This window comes from Hippopotamus amphibius, chromosome X (assembly GCF_030028045.1).
Source record: "Hippopotamus amphibius kiboko isolate mHipAmp2 chromosome X, mHipAmp2.hap2, whole genome shotgun sequence".
In the NCBI taxonomy this organism is placed as follows: domain Eukaryota; kingdom Metazoa; phylum Chordata; class Mammalia; order Artiodactyla; family Hippopotamidae; genus Hippopotamus; species Hippopotamus amphibius.
In genome coordinates this window covers 61,444,846-61,464,079 of record NC_080203.1, presented here as the reverse complement: position 1 = coordinate 61,464,079, position 19,234 = coordinate 61,444,846, and the positions used below count along the sequence as shown (strand labels likewise).

Sequence of the window (19,234 nt, the reverse complement as noted above, 5' to 3'; positions counted from 1 at the left end):
AAAAAAAAAAAAAAAAAAGCTTTGCTTGCCTAAGAGTCTTATGGAAGAAATTTCTATGGTATTGCTCTCCAAGAATCTGGAAATGTCCCTGTAACAGCTCCATGATATACATTCACTGAATTTTCTTTAACTATCATGAAAAACACTACTCTTATGTGGGAAGTTATAGACGTGTTTGAGAATTTCTTTGCATATAAATCCAGAAGTTTTCTCAAACTTTGAAAAGGGCCTATATAGAGACATAATTTAAAATGGACAAGATAAAAAGATTATAAAGATGAAATCTTTTTGTTGCTGTTCTTTTTTGTCCAAACTCTTCCTTTGCCGTTTTATAATGATTATTACCCTGGTTGGTAGAAACTAATAGCAATATTTATATATGTATTTGTATATGAAAGACTTATAACCCACCAAATAGTTGGGGAAATCCTAGAGAAATGTCTTTCAAAATGTGGGTTCTGATCCAGGTCACGTGAAGGATAAGATTTTACCCTATTTGTAAGCTAACAATTTAGCCTGCCACAGTTCTTTAGTTGTTGCGAGAATGGCACAAGGTTTCTGGGTCAGAGACAAAGAACTTTATTACTCATGGTACAATAGGCAGTGTGAACTTCATGTTTTATCAGTTTCCTTTATCACCAAATCCCACAGGAGAGATACAGAGAAGTGCAGGCGAGCACCACACACATAGTGGGTGTGTGTCAGAGCTGAGAAATCAGGAACTTAGGAAACCACTTGATTTTATAAGGGGGCTGCTGGAAAACTAGTCCAGTGTTTGCCATGGAGGAAGACTTTGTTATAATGGTCAAGAAATAAACCAGCCCTCCACCCTGGAGTGAGATTCTACATCTTACAAGACTTCTTTCTATACTATCATACTTGATAGTTTAAAACAAAGGTCATTAGTGCCTGATATGGTCTGATTTCTGTTGCCTTCTCCAATCATATGTTGAAGTACTCCTCCTCAAGGTGATGGTATTAGGAGATGGAACCTTTGGGAGGTGATTATATCATGAAGATGGAATCCTCGTGAATGAGATTAATGCCCTTATAAAAGAGGCCCAAGAAAACTCCCTTGTCCTTTCTATCACGTGAGGTTACAGTGAGAAGATTGTCTATAAGGAAGCAGGATCTCACCAGAGACCAAATCTATTGGCACCTTAATCTTGGGCTTCCCAGCCTCCGGAACTGTAAGAAATAAGTTTCTGTTGTGTATAAATCACCAAATTTGTGGTATTTTGTTATAGATAGCAATCAAATGGGCTAAGACAATTCCTATGCTCATGGAAACATGAGATAATATGGAGAATTATTTCTCCATTATCCATTGGTAGGTCATGAAATTTTTTTAGTGGGTCATAAATAGTATGTTAAAACAGTAAAATGGAATACATGAGTGCACAGCAGGTAGCATGTTTACATATTATTCAATGGTACTCATACCTCATTAATACTTATATACACACACACACACATATATATATAAATGGCCATGAGGAAAATGTGTTTCTTATTGAAAGCCACTGCCCTAGAACAGTTCAAATTGCAAAAGTTTTATTGAGCTAAGAATTCATGAAAGAGTTAGGGGTCTGAAGTGTATCTTACCCTGGGATTTTAGTGAGATATCTGGAAAATCTTTATGAATATTTGTAACAGGGAAGAGCCAATTCTGACTCCATGTTGGATCTTTTTCTTTTACTTAAGCCTTGCTCTTCATTGCTTTTGTTATTATAATCACTGTCTATAACTGTAAGAATACAGAATGGCCTGTCACAGGGAACCTTGCCCCTCTGCCTGACTGTTAAACTAAAGTGCCTTTTTTCAGCTCACAGAGACATACTGACCCTGCCCACCTGTGAATGGCTACAGAAAAGAAGAAATTAACACATCCCCTCCCCAATGCAGGCCATGTGAGGAGATGTTTTGCAAGATAAATGGCCTTTTTACTTTACTCCTCCTCTCCCTCTCTGTTCTATAAAAGAAACTGGTAACCAGATCCCCATAAGATGGTTTTTTGTGGACCCTAGTCTTCCATCTTCTCTGTCAGCTTTCCAAATAAAGTTGCTATTCCTTGCTTCACCTTGTCTCCAGATTTATTGGCCTATCATGCAGTGAGCAGAGTGAGCTTGGACTCGGTAACATATTGTTGGATGGAAAAATATTCACAACCTAAAAGTTGAGAGTTATGTTTTATTTGGTGGGAATTTGTAGGACTTCAAACCCTGGAGGCAGCATATCAAGTAACCCTGAGAAAACTGCTCTGAGGAGGCAAGGAGGGGAGACACGGTATATAGGAGTTTTGCAACAAAGGGCAGGTAGTAGGAACATCAAAATATTACTGTTAATTAAAGAAAACCAGATATCCCAAGTTAAGGAATTTAGCACTTTTCTATGTATGGGAAAATGCAAGAGTCTGGGGTCACTGAAATCATTCCTTTGATATGCACCTCAGCTCTCTAGGGCCAATATCCTGTGTTTTCACATCGTGAGTTTCCTCAGGGCTCACCATAGGGAGGGGCTGCAGTCTGATTGCTGGTAGATGGCAGGTATTCTTTCCTTCTTGAGTTCCCTCAGGGCTCACTTGAAGGGCTGCAATTGCTGGTGACTGTGACATCCTTTGTTTATTGATATGGCAGGAAATATTCCATTTCTCGATATTCTCCAGTGTCCTGAATGCCATGAGATGGAAAATAATTTATTTACTTTATTTGCTTGTTCATAGAATTTATAGTGGGTCTATTGGAACTGTTTATCTTCAATATCTACTTTTAGAAAGCAAACCTCATGTACCAACTAGATAAAAGTAATTCAGCTATTGAAATATTCAACTATTACTTAATCCAAGTTAAAATAACACTGATGCTCACGGGTCCCTTTTTTATCTTTAGGATGTCGACTTAAAAAAATGAACAATGTGAGAGTTGCGAGTTGAGTTTATTTGGGGCAAAATGAAGACTGCAGCCTGGAAGACAGCATCCAAGATCGCTCTGAGAAACTGTTCCAAAGACGCAGGGGAGAAGATTAGTATATATGTATTCTTGGTAAGGGAGGAGTACATGCAATCAAACACATTTTTTTGTAAGGGGTCTCTGCTAGTCACGAGGAGCAGATGTCACCATGTAGGGATGTAGTGCTTTTCTACATATGAGGGGATGCAAGGGTTGGGCTCATAAAATCAACTCCTGAAAACATCTACCTATCTAAAGACCTGTTCTGCCATCCTCCAAAGCACAGGTTGCCTCATTCCTAGTCTCCACCCTGAATTCCCTTCAGGGGATGTGGAAGGTCAGTAGCTAAAGCAGCACAAAGTACAGGCAGATGACAAGTTCCAATTTATAGTTGACAAGGACAAAACTGATAGCTCAAGTAATTGAACCTAGAAATCCTTAAGAGTGCTCAAGGAGCAGAGTTGGAGAACTGTAGCTGTGATATTTTTGTCTGTTTTGTCCTCATGGTGAATAATTCCATTTTGCATTGTTAAAATGAGTTTTTAATTTCTTAATGTTAGTTGTTGTTCTTTCATCCAAATAATATACCGTAGCAGACCAATGCTTTATTTATTTTAATTTTTTAGGCTGCACAGCATGTGGGATCTTAGTTCCCCTACCAGGGATCAAACCCACACCCCCTGCAGTGGAAGCACAGTCTTAACCACTGAACCACCAGGGAAGTCCTAACTAATGTGTTCTTTAATTGCTAATTGAAAACATAAAAAACCAAAGTCTTTGACATGACTTCCAGCAGTCACTTATTAGTATTCTAGGATTATAAGGAAAGTAATGCTAATTCTTTTTTAAAAGACAACACTTTCCCTCCTTCGTTTTTCTTGATAGAGAAATCTCTGAGATGAGAGAGGTTTAGCTTTCCTAGTGTCATCAGACCTTGTATAAATGCTAATAAATCCTCTGTTAGCCTGTATACCGATGACTCTCAAAACTGTATGTCCACCTCAAGCTTTTTTCCTAGGCCCCAGACTGAATAATCTGACTAATAGAGTCATCTAAATGCCTCACATAAAAATCAGCTCATTCAACATATCCAACTCATTTAACATATCCAGCTCAACTGAACTCCTTATCTACCCTCCACAAACCTGCTACTGTTTTGTGTCACTGTTTTAGGAAAAGGCAGCATTCTACTAGTTGACCAGTTCAGAAACTTGGAATTCATTCAAGATAAGCACATTTCAAACTTTTGGTTTCAGGATTCTTTTATACTCTTAAAGATTATTAATGAGGCTGTGGGCATGGGGAATAATATTCCCCCTATCCTTCTGGATTGTTGACTGATACCCACCCTGTAATAAAAAGACAGATTAACAGCAGAAAAATAAATTTAAAAGCATGCTTATGGGGGCCCCACAAAGATATGAGACCAAAGGCAGCCAGGCAATTGAGGCTTATTGAGGCTCCATCCTGAGTAAGGAGGAGTGGGTAATGGTCTGGGGCTTCAAAGGGGAGGAAGGAAATTCACAGGAAGGTGAGAAGAGCAAATATTTGGTAAATAAATGTTTGCCCTGCCATGCAGATAACTTTCTCTGATATAAAAATTTATCTCCTGTAATAGCTCTTTTCCTGGTATAAGTCCCCTTTTCTGATTTCTTTTAGGCAGTTAAGGGGGAGGTAAAAATTTTCTTGAGTCTGCTGGGTCTTGATTCCCTTCAGTTCCACATGGTAAAGTAGCATTTTTGGAGTGTCACATTCTGCTACAATTCAATCCCAAATAGATTTTATTTAAGTGGTTCATACATATTGATATTTACATATTAAAAATTAAAAAAAAATTTTAAATTACTACTCCAAAAATAACAATAAACACTTTACATGTTAAAATAAGTAACCTATTTTTAAAGGCTTTATCATAATTCTATTTTTCGTTTTTCTTTTTTAATTGAAATATAGTCAATTTACTATTATACTAGTTTCAGGTATACAACAGTGATTCAATATTTTTATAGATTGTACTCCATTTAGAGTTATTACAAGATAATGATTATTTTCTCTGTGCTTCACAATATATCCTTGTTACTTAATTATTTTATACCCAATAAGTCTTAATCCCATACTTCTTTCTAGCCCCTTCCCCCTTCCCTCTCCACACTTGTAACCACTAATTTGTTCTCATAAAAATGATAACATAGAGTATTTATGTTTGTCTGACTTACTTCATAAAGCATAATACCTCTAAATTTGAAAGAAGTGGAGTTTTTTTTACCTTTTTTTGCAAATCTATTTTCTGGCTTAATGAAAACTGTGGAATTTTTATATCTGCTTCTGCATGCAAGCTGTCGTAAAATATTGTTTGGGTTGAAGTATGTGAAGAAAATATGGCCTTGCACAGACATGTAGTTAGAAAGGAGAGGACCATGCAGACTGTCTGAAAAGTCTCAAGGACCCCAGGGTTCTGGGACCTCACTTTGAGAAGTGTTATTTAAATAACTCTCTCTCATGCTACCCTAGACCTTGCCATGAAACCAATATTCTAATCTTCTGTATTTGAAAAATCGTTCCTGTCTGTCCTGTCTTCTGCATCCTTATTAACACTACTTTCATTTAACCCTAATCATCTCTCATCTGGATTCTCAAAATACCTTCCAATATGTTCTCTGTATTTAACTTCATTCTTGCAATTTGATTTCTAGTCTGTCCTCAGAATGATTTTTCTAACATGCAAATCTGATCTTATCATTCCACAGTTTATTTAATTGTTCTTTATCACTTATAGAATCAAGTCTAATTGTCTTTAGGTAGGCTATAAGACCCCCCACATTCAGGCCTCTTCCTGCTTCTCCAATAATTTGTAGTGTAGTCATATTGAACATGAACAAATTTTTTTTTGTTTGCTTACCATATACTTTGTAATGCTTTTGTATCTTTGTGTTATGTTCCTTCTATCTATAATGCTGTTTCTGTCCCTTATCTACCTGTGAAATCCCACTCATCTGTCAAGGTTCAAAGGAGGTATAATTACCTAACAACACACTCCCTTCCCATCTCCATGCCAGAATTGGGTAGTTTTTGATATCTTCAGCTGAATAGGACTAGAGGAGCCATGTATTAACATTTCACAAAATGCTCACCAAATGAGACACACTCAATGAACATTTAATTTTCTTTCTATAGTGTGGAAATCCCTGCTTCTTTTTGGTCCATTACTATAAACACTAAAAGATTCATTCACACAGTTATCTAAGGTAAATTTTAGGGGCAGGAGGGAAAAGGTTAGTGTAATATAATATTTTGTAAATGCTGTCTTGATACAGTTTTGACGTCATGCCTAAAATCTCTCAGTTCCCTTTTGCAGGCAGTTTACTAAGCTCCCACACCAACAGGGATAGCACTTAGGCCCAGGAAACTGGAAAATCGTTCAGTTTACCCAATCCACAGGGAACTTGGGAAACTTAGCTAGCCCCACCACCCCCTTCCATACATATGCTGCCCCTTGTTCCCTGCCCCTGTCCCTGGGTGCAACTCCTTGTGTGGCAGTCTCCTCTAGTTTGCAACTGTAAGTAACAAAGAGTTCTGCCTTTCATCTATCCAAGATTAGTTTGTTCTATCCCACCATCAGAAGACCCTTTAAATTTTGTAAAACAGTAGTCTAATTTCTTAGAATAATCTTCTTGAAAAATTTCCAAACATAACTTGAGTTACATGTTCACAGATTTAGCAAAGAAATGCTACTTCCTATAGTAAGTGGTGATAAAGAGAACTCAGAATGATATTTTAAGTGGAATGCAATATTTTTAAGAGCTTGCTCAGAAATTTTCAAAATGATTTCAATGTTTATTGCACTCATTATTTGGTGAATCCAAGGGTACACTTAATTCCTACCTTTTATGCAATCTGTAATAAGGATGAATAGCTCAAATTCTCTTGTTTGCAAAGCTAGGAAGTATTTAAGCTATGTCTATAACCATAAATGAGTTTGAATATTGCCAGTAAAGTTAATCAAAACATTTTTATGTAAAACATAAATTCACTTGGGGAAGAGGTAAACTGGTAACTAAGTCAAAACATATTGTCTTGCCAATCTGCATTAGTACAGAGTCTCACCCTCTTTTGTTAAAAAATAATAACTCAAGTAGTGCAATAAAATACACTGTCTATTAAAGACTGCTCATTTTTCACCTGCTTAAAAATCATTTTTGATGATTTTAAAAGCAGAGTACTGGGCCTTTCTATAGGTGAGATTCAGGAATTTGCATTTTTAATAAGGCTTCAAATTGATTTTTTGTACTCTGAAGTTTGTGTGTATTTCTAAAAAAAAGTTGGGGAGGGATACTTTGTGTGACAGATATCTTTGTGAATGCACCCTTTCATGAATTCCCAAATCAATTAAACTTACAGATTCTCTTAGCCCCTGCCTTCTCCCCCAGCCGTCCTAGGAATATCGGAAATACAGATTTGACCTGTGAAATCATCTTGCTGGCAATCCAGCACAAGGTTATCCTAAAAGGATAAATAATAAATACAACTCCAGTTATTGAATGTGTATTCAATGGTACAGGTTAAGTGTTTTTCATATATCATCTTAGTCTTAAAACTAGGAAGTGTTACCAACAATATTCTGATTTAGTATTTGAAGGAACTAAGGTTCATAGGGGTTAGGTAACTTGTTTAGAGTCACACAATAAGGTAATGGGGTCTGGATTAGATCACAGGTTTTTGCTCCAAACTTCCATGCTTTTCCACACTACCTCTGATCATTAAAAAGAAAATTAAATCAATAATTAGGGGAGGGCCCCGCGAGAGGCCGAGCTTGCTGCATTGCAGCCGCCGCGGCGCCGCTCGGCACCTCACTCCCAACAATGGCGGCTCCGAGCCCGAGCGGCGGCGGCGGCGGCGGCCGCACCCCGGGCCCCCTGGGGTCCCCGGCGGTGGCCGTCAGCAGCATGCAGGGTAAACGCAAAGCACTGAAGTTGAATTTTGCAAATCCACCTTTCAAATCTACAGCAAGGTTTACTCTGAATCCCAATCCTGCAGGAGTTCAAAACCCACACATAGAATTTGGTCAACAGTGGATGAAAAGGAGCAGAAACAACTTCTCATGGATTTGGATGTAGTGATGCGGAGCAGTGACTGCCCGTACATTGTTCAGTTTTATGGCGCACTCTTCAGAGAGGGTGACTGTTGGATCTGTATGGAACTCATGTCTACCTCGTTTGATAAGTTTTACAAATATGTATATAGTGTATTAGATGATGTTATTCCAGAAGAAATTTTAGGCAAAATCACTTTAGCAACTGTGAAAGCACTAAACCACTTAAAAGAAAATTTGAAAATCATTCACAGAGATATCAAACCTTCCAATATTCTTCTGGATAGAAGTGGAAATATTAAACTCTGTGACTTTGGCATCAGTGGACAGCTTGTGGACTCCATTGCCAAGACAAGGGATGCTGGGTGCAGGCCGTACATGGCACCTGAAAGAATAGACCCAAGTGCATCACGACAAGGATATGATGTCCGCTCTGATGTCTGGAGTTTGGGGATCACATTGTACTAATTGGCCACAGGCCGATTTCCTTATCCAAAGTGGAATGGTGTATTTGATCAACTAACACAAGTCGTGAAAGGAGATCTGCCACAGCTGAGTAATTCTGAGGGAAGGGAATTTTCCCCAAGTTTCATCAACTTTGTCAACTTGTGCCTTACGAAGGATGAATCCAAAAGGCCAAAGTATAAAGAACTGCTGAAACATCCCTTTATTTTGATGTATGAAGAGCACGCTGTCGAGGTCGCATGCTATGTTTGTAAAATCCTGGATCAGATGCCCGCTGCTCCCAGCTCTCCCATGTATGTCGATTGATATCGCTGCTACGTCAGACTCTAGACAAAAGGGCTGAGAGGAAGCAAGACCTAACGAATCTTCATCCCGCACCACAGTGTTTTTATTGCTCGCCCAGACACCACGTGCAGTAAGATTGGTGTTTGTTTCCATCATGTCTGTATACTCCCGTCACCTAGAACGTGCATCCCGTAATATCTGAGAGATCACGCAGTGTTAATGCCGGTCAGAGAGACCTCATCCTGCTCTTTCGTGATGAACGTATTCATGAAATGTGGAAGTTAGTACGATCAATTTGTTGACTGTGATTAGATCACATTTTAAATTCATTTCTAGACTCGAAACCTGGAGACGCAGCTACTGGAGTGGTGTTTTGTCAGGACGTGATGATGGATGCGCTGTGTCTGAACACAGGCTCGGGCTGGAGTGAGGAGAGCGGGCACAGCCAACGAGAGACACTGCCTTCTGGAGCTGGGAGGCGGAGGAGGGGTTTACTTTCTTCACCAAGTGCAGTAGATTTACTGATGTGCCGTTCTGTTGCTTGACGGCCACCGTCGATGTCTGGGGAGCAATGTGCCCAGCCGGATTCCCTGTCTGAGATATCATGTTCAATCAGAGGGACTTTACCTTTACCAAAAATCATGTTGCGTTCAGAGAGGTGAGCATTGAAAGATGGAGACAGGACAGAATGTGTTCTTTCCTCCTTCCCCGTCCTCTGCTCTTCACTGGGAGACTGAGGAGTCTGCCGCTTGTCAGAGAAGGTGCTGACCCGAAGCACGTTGGTGCTCAGAATCTGGTCTGCTGCCTGCTGGACGCTCCACCTGTCACAAACCACCTGGACTGAGAGAAGAAAACAGTGCAGAGGGCAAAGTTTACAGAGGTTTTTAACCGTAGAATCTTATCTGGAACAACTTGTAGCAGCTATATATTTCGCCTTGGTCCCAAGCCTGATACTTTAGCCATCATAACTCACTAACAGGGAGAAGTAGCTGGTAGCAATGTGCCTTGATTGATTGATACAGATTTCTTCTAGGCAGCAAAAGACCAAATCTCAGTTGTTTGACATCACTGGTCCAGGTCTTCAGTTTCTGCATCTCTTTCCTCACCTGTGTGGTCTATTGCCGCCATGTGACTTTTGCTTAACCCAATATTTTGCCTTTTTTTTCCTATATCAGAAACTTTTGTAATTTCCAGGGATGTTCCTTACCAAGGACTTTTAGCCCCCAATCTCTCACATGCTCTAATGTTTAAAAGGCCTAGAAGCGTGGGGCCAAGCTGATGTGGTAGGTGATAAAGGAGCATGTTTTCTAGAGAGAACACTTGGCCAGAGGAGGATGTGAAGTGGCAGCCTTGTAGGTAAGCTCGTCACCTGCAAGAATCTCTAGCAGGTCACCACCATCTCTTGGAATTGGAATTCTACAAAAACAAACAAACAACAACAATAACAACAGAAAAACAAAACAAAAAAACCCCCCAAAGAACCCAGAATAGTTCTAAGAGGCCGTTTAAATCTGCCATCTTCTGCTGTCCTTCCTCCCTTCCCCTGAGCCAGGTCTCCGTGGTTTTGCTCTGGCCTCCCTGGCAGCACCGAGTGCTGTGTGACAGTCGGTCAGGCAGCACAGTGAGTGGCTCTCGCACACTGGAGTACAAAGCAGCCTGGTCTGAGACACAGATGGTGCCATGACAGAACCAAATAGTGGTAGGCTGTGTCTCCTCCCAGGTGACAGTCACAAACACTTCTCAACAATAAAGGGAGAATGGTGCTGTTTACAGTTACATCCCTGTAAATTTCAGAATTCACCAGTGGTTTATCGCTTTGGTCCACTTGCCTGACTTTCCTGTTTTCTCCCCTGTGGCATCTAAAGCCCCAAGACTTGCCAGTGTTGTACAGCAAGCCCTGCAGTGTCTGCCTCCAGCCACACCAAGCCATCCTCCTCCTCCACTCCCGGGACTCAAGGAATCTGTGTCTCTGCTGTCACCCTTCCGTTCAGCTCAGCATAGGGTCGCTTTGCCATATACAGATGGAGATAAAAGCAATTCTGACTGTCCAGGAGCTAATCTGACCGTTCTATTGTGTGGATGACCACATAAAAAGGCAATTTTAGTGTATTAATCATAGATTATTATAAGCTATAAACTTAAGGGCAAGGAGTTTATTACAATGTATCTTTATTAAAACAAAAAGGTGTATAGTGTTCACAAACTGTGAAAATAGTGTAAGAACTGTACATTGTGAGCTCTGGTTATTTTTCTCTTGTACCATAGAAAAATGTATAAAAATTATCAAAAAGCTAATGTGCAGGGATGTTGCTTTATTTGTCTGTAAAAATGGAGCTCAGTAACATAACTGCTTCTTGGAGCTTTGGAATATTTTATCCTGTATTCTTGTTTGAATTCTTCCTCTATTTAAGATACATACATGGACTCGAAGTGTTTATGTGATGGCTCTACTCTTTTGCCTGCAGGTCGGTTGTAATAAATCTAGGATGTGAAAAAAAAAAATAATTAGGGGAAAAAAGATAAAAGAAAAAATGTCCCCATGTCACCTACTTCTCAATTTCTTTCATGATACAGTAGTGACTGGCCATACGTGGCTATTCCAATATAATTTAATATTTTAATTTAAAATTAATTAAAATTGAATAAAAATCCAGTTGCCTGATCACACTAAATTCCAAGTGGTCAATAGCTACACTGGCTAGTGGATACTATATTGGATAGTACAGATATAGAACATTCCTTTTTGGCATCACTGCCTGAATGTATAGGTAAAAGGAAATTTTATATTTGTGGTGTTAGTAATTTTGATAAACATTTTTGACTTATTTTGATAAATATTTTTAAAAAATTGTAAGCCATTAGTGTTTTCATGTTTTTACTTAAAATTATAATCCCTCTCTGCCATTATAAACAGTAGATTATAGTGTTTTTTTAAAGGTACTGATGGTAGTAATCTGCTTATTTCACTTATTAGGTGTTCTTGAATGTACAAGTTCTAAAGGAAAAACTGGATCTTTTTTAGCACACACAAGTATTTTCATAAAATTAATTATTGCCTTTACAAACAGATAGATCCAAGTGGTTGACTGTTGGGGTACAATTTTCCATGATGTTTCTACACATCTTGTGAGAGCATTTGTCCTGGACTATCCTTTCAAGAACATTTCTATAGCAAACAGCCTTGGAAGACAGAGGGCCTTCCAGGGCAATAGATGGATTTGTTTCCTGAGCAGGTTAATAAAGATCACATTTCTTTCTGGAGCAAAAGTTGGTCAGGTTTGGTAGAATTTCCTTTTCTAAGATTGGGATTTTCCTTAGGTTGGGGTCACTTGGCTGTTACACAAACCTACTGTATGTGCAGCACCCTGCTGGTCTGCTCCACATCTCCCCTTTGGGTGTTGGGGGGGCAAGGGGAACTGATGTCAGTGAATCTCTGCTGCCTGCTGGGCCCTGACCAAGTCCTGTTTCTAACCCATGAGTCTGTGTCATTCTGCCAGCCTCCATTGGCTCAAGTGTAGGCTTGCAATCTGGGTAAAATCTTAGACCTTACATAGTTCTTGAGAAAGCATAAGACAAATGAGTGCTAATAGGTATGTGCTGAGAAGCAGCCTACAGTCCAGAGTTTGGGAGAGAGGCAGAGTGACAACAAAGATAGGGATTGAAGGAGTGGGAAGTGGAGAAAGCTGGGAACAAAACACATCATTTTATTTGGGAACAACTCCTAATCCATTTAATTTTGCCAATTAAATGTGGACCTCAAAATAGAGGATGTTACTGAACCAAACTTGTGGCTACTCTTCTGCTTGCCGTAAAGCCAGTCTATTAACACTGGGTTGTGGTGAAGGAAAGTGCAGCCTTTATTGTGAGGCTCCAGACAAGGAGTCCAGGCAGCTAATGCTCAAAAAAACTGATCTCCTCAGTAGGTTTCAGGAAAGCATTTTTAAAAGCAAAATGAAGAAGGCGAGTTGCAGGATTTGTGATCAGCTTATGCACACTTCTCTGAATGGCTGATGGTGAGTTAAGAGGGTGGTGTCACAGGGGTTAATATCAATCCTCAGGCTCCAGTAGGTTTGGGTCTACATGTTCATGGTCATCAAGTAGTTAACTTCTTCCATTTGGTGGGGGTTTTAGCATCTGTAAAATAACTCAATAAATGTGCCTCAGATACTGTTATCTATGTATTTCAGGGAGGAACTAAGGCTTCTGTGACTGCCACATGGCTGATTTACTATTTAAATTGTTACCAGTTCACCTGGCCCAACTGCTACTTTTGTCACTACATGGTCACATCCTTTCAATCATTAATTATTGAGTTGGGCTTTTGTGACTCAGGGGAGGCCTGAGAAACTATGGCTTTTCTACAAAGAGGCAGGCAGAGGATATGGGGGGAGGGGTCTGTACCAGGAAGGCCCTATAGGGTCCTGCCTGGTTACAAGGATATAGGTTAATATTAATCTTGGTCAAAATCAAAACACCCAAAGTTTCTTCAGAATAAAATGGATACCTAACTAACTTTGTAATCTTCACCATTTTTCCTCACCATTGTCAGTTCTAAAAGACTCCACATTAAAAATTATCCCTCTGGTTTGTGGAACTGCTCTCCTTATCCTAAAGCCACTCCCCCCCCCCCCCCCCACCTTGTTCTTGCTTTCCCAATGCTAAATCAACAATGGAAACTTTTAGTTAAAACTGGATTAAAACCCATCTCAAACTCACCCAAACCCCCAACCTTACCCCCACTCACTAATCCCTCCTCTACCCCCACCTGCAGACTCGCTCCACCCTCTCCATACACCCCGATATAGGTGTTACCACATGTGCCCGGAAGGATGGGGAGCCCTTCTTTCACAGAAAGCAGACAAAAGATAACCAATTGAACTGCCAACTTTATTAAGGCCATGGCATTATTTATTTTTAAATTATATGGCGTATTTCTGAGTCCATTTCTGAGCAATTCTGTCATATTTCCTCCTATCCTTTGTGTAGATCTTAGCAATTTCCGGAACCAAAGGATCATCTGGGTTGGGGTCACACAACATGGAGCAAATGGATAACAATACTTTCAAAACTGTCAGTGCTAGTGACCACTCAGATGTAAGAGGATGTCCAGGCAGATGCTTCCTTTTCTGTTAATGTTTGGATGGTAAATTCCGGTGGTGAATACCATCTTGGGTGGTTTGAAAGGATAATCAGAAGGAAATTGGATCGTTAGGAAGAAAACTCCTCCCTGGTAGGGGCTGTCGTTGGGCCCCATTAAGGTCGCCTGCCAGTGGAACATATCCTCTCCCACTGGCCCTGCTGAGCACTGGGCGGGGGGATCGCGGGGCAGGTCGAGGAGCTCCTTTTTGATGCGCTTTAGGGCCATCGTCTGCCACACGTGGCCAGTCCTTGGTGCTGGGCCTGGCGACCGGTAGAAGGCTACGGAGGTGATCACGGGGTGGGAGGAGCGGCGACAGACCGCGCAGGCAGATGGGTGGGCTGAGGGCCGGCTGCGGGGTCGAGGGGGGCGTCGTGGGAGGGGGACCGTGGCGGAGAGGGTGACTGAGGAGGGAAAGAGTCGGGCGCTTGACCAGACCTGACAATACTAGCTCTTGGCAACCGCCTCCTCGGCGCTCTCCTGAGCTAGAGACTCCGATGCCCGGAGGCCGCACCGCCCGGCGACAACGCCGCGGGGAGACATCGCCGCTCCCACCCCGGGCCGCCAGCCCCTGCCGCTTGCCCCTGCTGCCCACATTGGGGCCCCCGGGGACAGGCGGGGACCCGCTCAGTGAGGTCACAGGGGCCACACTAATGACGTGGCACAGCTTCTCCAAGGGCGGGTCCCGCGGGGGCGGCAGGGGGGCGTGGTTTACGGTAGGGGGAAGAGGCTGGGGAAGTGAAGAGGGGAGGGGACGGGGGAGGGGACGGTGAAGGGACCTCGGGAGGGGGTGGAGGCATGGAGGAGGATGGGGGTCCGGGTCGGGGGTCTGCCTGGCTTACCCAGCGCTGGCGCCCTGGGCTGGCTAGTTGGGCCACATGCACTGTCCACCAATGAGAGTTACCTGAATAAGAGCCGTTCAAGGAATTACCCTCCACGCCTCAGTAACACAAATTCAACATCCCTTAACATTTTACCCCACTGGCTTTATACTAATTCATTCTCTGTCTGTCTGTCTCTGTCTTTCTCATATATATATATACACCCTTGTGAGTGAGCTACACACATCCTGGCCTTTACTTCCAGATATGTCTGTATTTCCTAGGAGAGGCATTCTTTTACATCATCAACTTTAGCAAATTTAACATCATTATATACTTTTATAACTTTTATTTTTTTATTGAAGTATAGTTGATTTACAACATCATATTAGTTTCAGGTGTACAACATAGGGACTCAACATTTTTACAGATTATATCCATTAACTTTTAATATTTCATAACGCTTTGCTAAATTTATTTTTTATGAAGAAATAAAGCCTTCAAAAATTCAATGTGGGGCTCAAATAGCTTTAATTTTTGAAAAACTTCTGACAGGAAAAGGAGAAAGGAAGGAAACCAGTACTCTATCTGGTATATATAAGCAGTAAATTTAACATGGATACAATACTTTAATATCTGTATTCCAGTTATGTCAACTGAAATGTAGTGTACTTAAAACTTATTTTTAAACCCCTCAAGTACAGGATCCAACCTAGGATCAGGTATATTGCCTTTAGTTGTGTCTATTTAGTCTCCTTTAGTCTGTAACTTTGCTACAGCCTTTCTGTCTTTTATGATACTGACACATTTGAAGAATTGGGGGGGGACACCATCCCTTAGTCACACTTCCCAGTCTTAAAACTGTAACTTCAGTAAACCCAGATAATATGGGAGAGAGGAAGAGGAAAAAGGGAAAAGAAAGACTGCTCAGATTGTATTTTGAATGCTGTAGTGAAGTTATAAGTACTTTATGACGTGTTATATTAGGACATGTTCTCTATTGCTTTTTCTAAGATGAATTAACTTATTCAGAGGAAATTTGTATTCTCCAAACCTCTCTGAAAAGATGAGAAACTGACCTCTTTTGTTGACAATGATTACAGTTCCAAGAAACTAAGAAAGAAACAGAAGGTCATGTTGTATGGATTAATTGATTCTGATTTTTATATTAAGATGTATCTATATATTTATCTGTAAATGTATATGTATGTGTATATATATATATATATATCTTAATCTGAAATCAGAATCAATTTGTGTGTGTGTGTGTGTATTCTCACCACTGAAAGAAATGTTATTTGAGTAAAATTGTTAATATGAAGTACCCTACAGACTTACACCTTCTTTTTAGTTTCCTATGCTGCTATAGCAATATTATACAAACTGAGTGACTTAACAGGAATTTATTTTCTTATGGATCTGGAGGCAAGTCTGAAGTCCTAGTGTCAGCAGAGCTCTTTCTCTCTTGAAAGCTCTAGGGAAGAACCCATCCTTGCCTCCTCCTAGCTTCAGTGGCCCCAGCAATCCTTGTTGTCCCTTGGTTTGTGGCTGCATCACGCCAATCTCTGCCTCAGTTCTTCACATGGACTTCTTCCCTGTGTATGTTTTAGTGTTTGTCCAGATCTCTCTCTCCTTATAAGACCAGTCTTTGGATTTGGTCCCCACCCAAATCCAGTATAATCTCATTTAACTTGATTATGCCTACAAATACTCTGTTTCCAAGCAGGGTCACATTCTTAGGTTCCAGGTTGACATGGATTTTGGGAGGATACTGTTCAACACAGTACAGTATGCTCTCTGCCTCCCAAAATTCACATCTGTCTCATACAAAAATACAAAATACAAAATACAAAATATACTCACCCCATCCCAATATCCCCAACAGTCTTAAACCATTCTGGCATTAACTCTAAAATCTCATCTAAATATCAAGTCAAAAAGTTCCAAATCTCACTTAAACACTCTAAATCAGGTATGGGTGAGACTGTGGGTATGATTCACCTTAGAACAAAATTCCTCATCTGTGGACCTGTGAAACAGAAAACAAGTTATCTGTTTGCAAATACAATGATATTACAGGCATAGGATAGACATTCCCATTATGAAAGGGAGAAATTGGAAGGAATAAATGTCAGTAGTCTCAAGCAAATCTGAAACCCAAAAGAGAAGAGTCCATGAGTTTTTGTGGCCTGAAAATAAACCTCTTTTACTCAATCCACCCTTTGGGCACAAGGAGGCCCAGCCAGCCTGCCTTTGTTCCTGTTTCTAGCTTCTCTGCCTTTAAACACATGACTCTGCCCTTAAAGTCATTCTTTTTCTTGAAGAAGAGCTCATGTTTGTATCTGAGTAGTTCTATCAGTCTGTTTCTACCAGCAGAATCTCTGCAATCTGATAGCCTTTCTACATTTCCTCCTGTCTCTGGCTCCTTCAGTCACAGCTTGCAGTGTTTCTCCAGACATAATTCTCAAAAACATTGTCAGTTCTTCCATGTATGTCAAGGGGATCAATGGCATTACAGAACTGGATAACCCACTTCTATTCCTGGCTTCTACTGAGATGGTTGACTGGATCCATGTGTAACAGGCATAATCTCTTCAGGAAAAGTTTGTGCAGTCACACACTTAGCCTAGAACAGGCTATCTGGACATGCTAAAATTTTACCAAATCATCAAGTTCTGGTTCCTTTTTGCTTAAGAGTTCTGTTCTCAATTTATCTTATTCTTCTCATTCTTTATTGAAAGCAAGCAACAAAGAGAAACCAGGCTGTACATTCCACACTTTGCTTGAAAATCTCAGCTATATGTCTAAGTTCATTACTTAGAAGTTCTACATTCCCACCAACAGCAGAGCACAATTAAGCCGTTTTTTTGCCACTTTAAAATGAGTATTGCCTTTCCTCCAGTGTCTAATAACATGCTCCTCATTTCCTTCTGAAATCTCACTGGAAACTTCTTTAACACCATATTTCAATCAACATTCTGTTCATGATGATATATGTATTCTCTAAGATGATAAAAGTTCTCTTTATCATACTCTTCTTTTCCTTCTGAACTCTCACCAGAATCACCTTTAACATCCATATTTCTACCAATGTTCTCTTCAGCATAATTTAGGCTTCTTTTTTATCATGTGCATCAAAATTCTTCCAGTTTCTACTTATTACCCAATTCCAAAGCCACTTCCACAATTTCGTTATTGTTACAGTAGCACCTCACTTCCCAGTACCAGAAGCTCTATCAGTCAGGGAATCAGGGTTCTCAAGAGAGAGAAAAAGGATGTTGTTTCTCCAGTAGCTAGGATTCACATGTCCAGGAATCAAGGAGTAGAGGTAGGACTGGCAACACTCACTGTGATCCCTAGTGACTCACTAGCAATATTTTGTTTCCTTTTTTCCAGGACCTCATGTTCTATTGTCCTAGAGGTTTTTGTTCTGAAGGGAAGAATGCTTCTACTAGTGGAGACAACAATGATTCCACTGAACTGGAATTTAAGACTGCTGCCTGACCACTTTAGGCTCCTCATGCTACTGAATCAACATGCAAAGAAGGGAGTTACTGTGCTGCTGGGGGTGATTGATTCCAACTACCGAGAAGAAATTGATTACTACTCCATAACAGAGGTAAGGAAGAGTATGTCTGAAATACAGGAGATCTCTTAGGGTATCTATTATTATTACCATGCTTTATGATTAAAGTCAGTGGAAAACTACAACCCAGTCTAGATAGGACTATTAATGGCCCCAATCTTTTAGGATGAAGGTTTGGGTCACTCCACCAGGTAAAGAACCAGGACCAGTTAAGGCGCTTGGAGAAGGCCAAGGGAATACAGAATGGCTAGTAGATGAAGGTAGTTGTACTTACCATGTGACCAGTTACATAACCTGGAAGAATAATTGTTGTATTTCTCCTTATTTTGTCATGAATGTGTGTGTGTATATACCCCCACATCCATGACTATGTATATATACAATAAAATATATAGGTATATATGCATATTTATAATTGTATAAAAGATTATGTATATATAAAATCTCCTAATGATTCTTTTTCTTTGAGAATCTTTCTGTGACTAATATATTACTCACATTATTGATGGTAAATTTCCTTTACTTAAAGTCAACTGATTCTGGGTGTTTACCAGCTCAATAAAATACCTTCACAGCAATACCTAGATTAGTGTCTGATTATATAACTCAGTATTATAGCCAAGCCAAATTAACATATAAAACTAACCATCACAACTTCCAATGCAATGTTTTCCACTTTTTTTTAAAATTTTATTTATTTATTATTTTTTTGGGGGTACGCCAAGTTCAATCATCTGTTTTTATACACATATCCCCGTATTCCCTCCCTCCCTTGACTTCCCCCTCACCCTCCCTCAAGTCCCCCCCACCATCCCCGTCCCAGTCCTCTAAGGCGTCTTCCATCCTCGAGTTGATCTCCCTTTGTTATACAACAACTTCCCACTGGCTATCTACTTTACAGTT

General features: G+C 40.3%; 2 pseudogenes; one reads left to right on the top strand and one right to left on the bottom strand.

Annotated features, from left to right (window-relative positions):
- Window positions 1-7,807: 7,807 nt before the first annotated feature.
- Window positions 7,808-9,315, top strand: LOC130842535 (dual specificity mitogen-activated protein kinase kinase 4-like; annotated as a pseudogene).
- A 4,391-nt stretch (window positions 9,316-13,706) lies between these two features.
- On the bottom strand, window positions 13,707-14,152 carry LOC130842536 (ubiquitin-conjugating enzyme E2 D2-like; annotated as a pseudogene).
- Window positions 14,153-19,234: the final 5,082 nt, after the last annotated feature.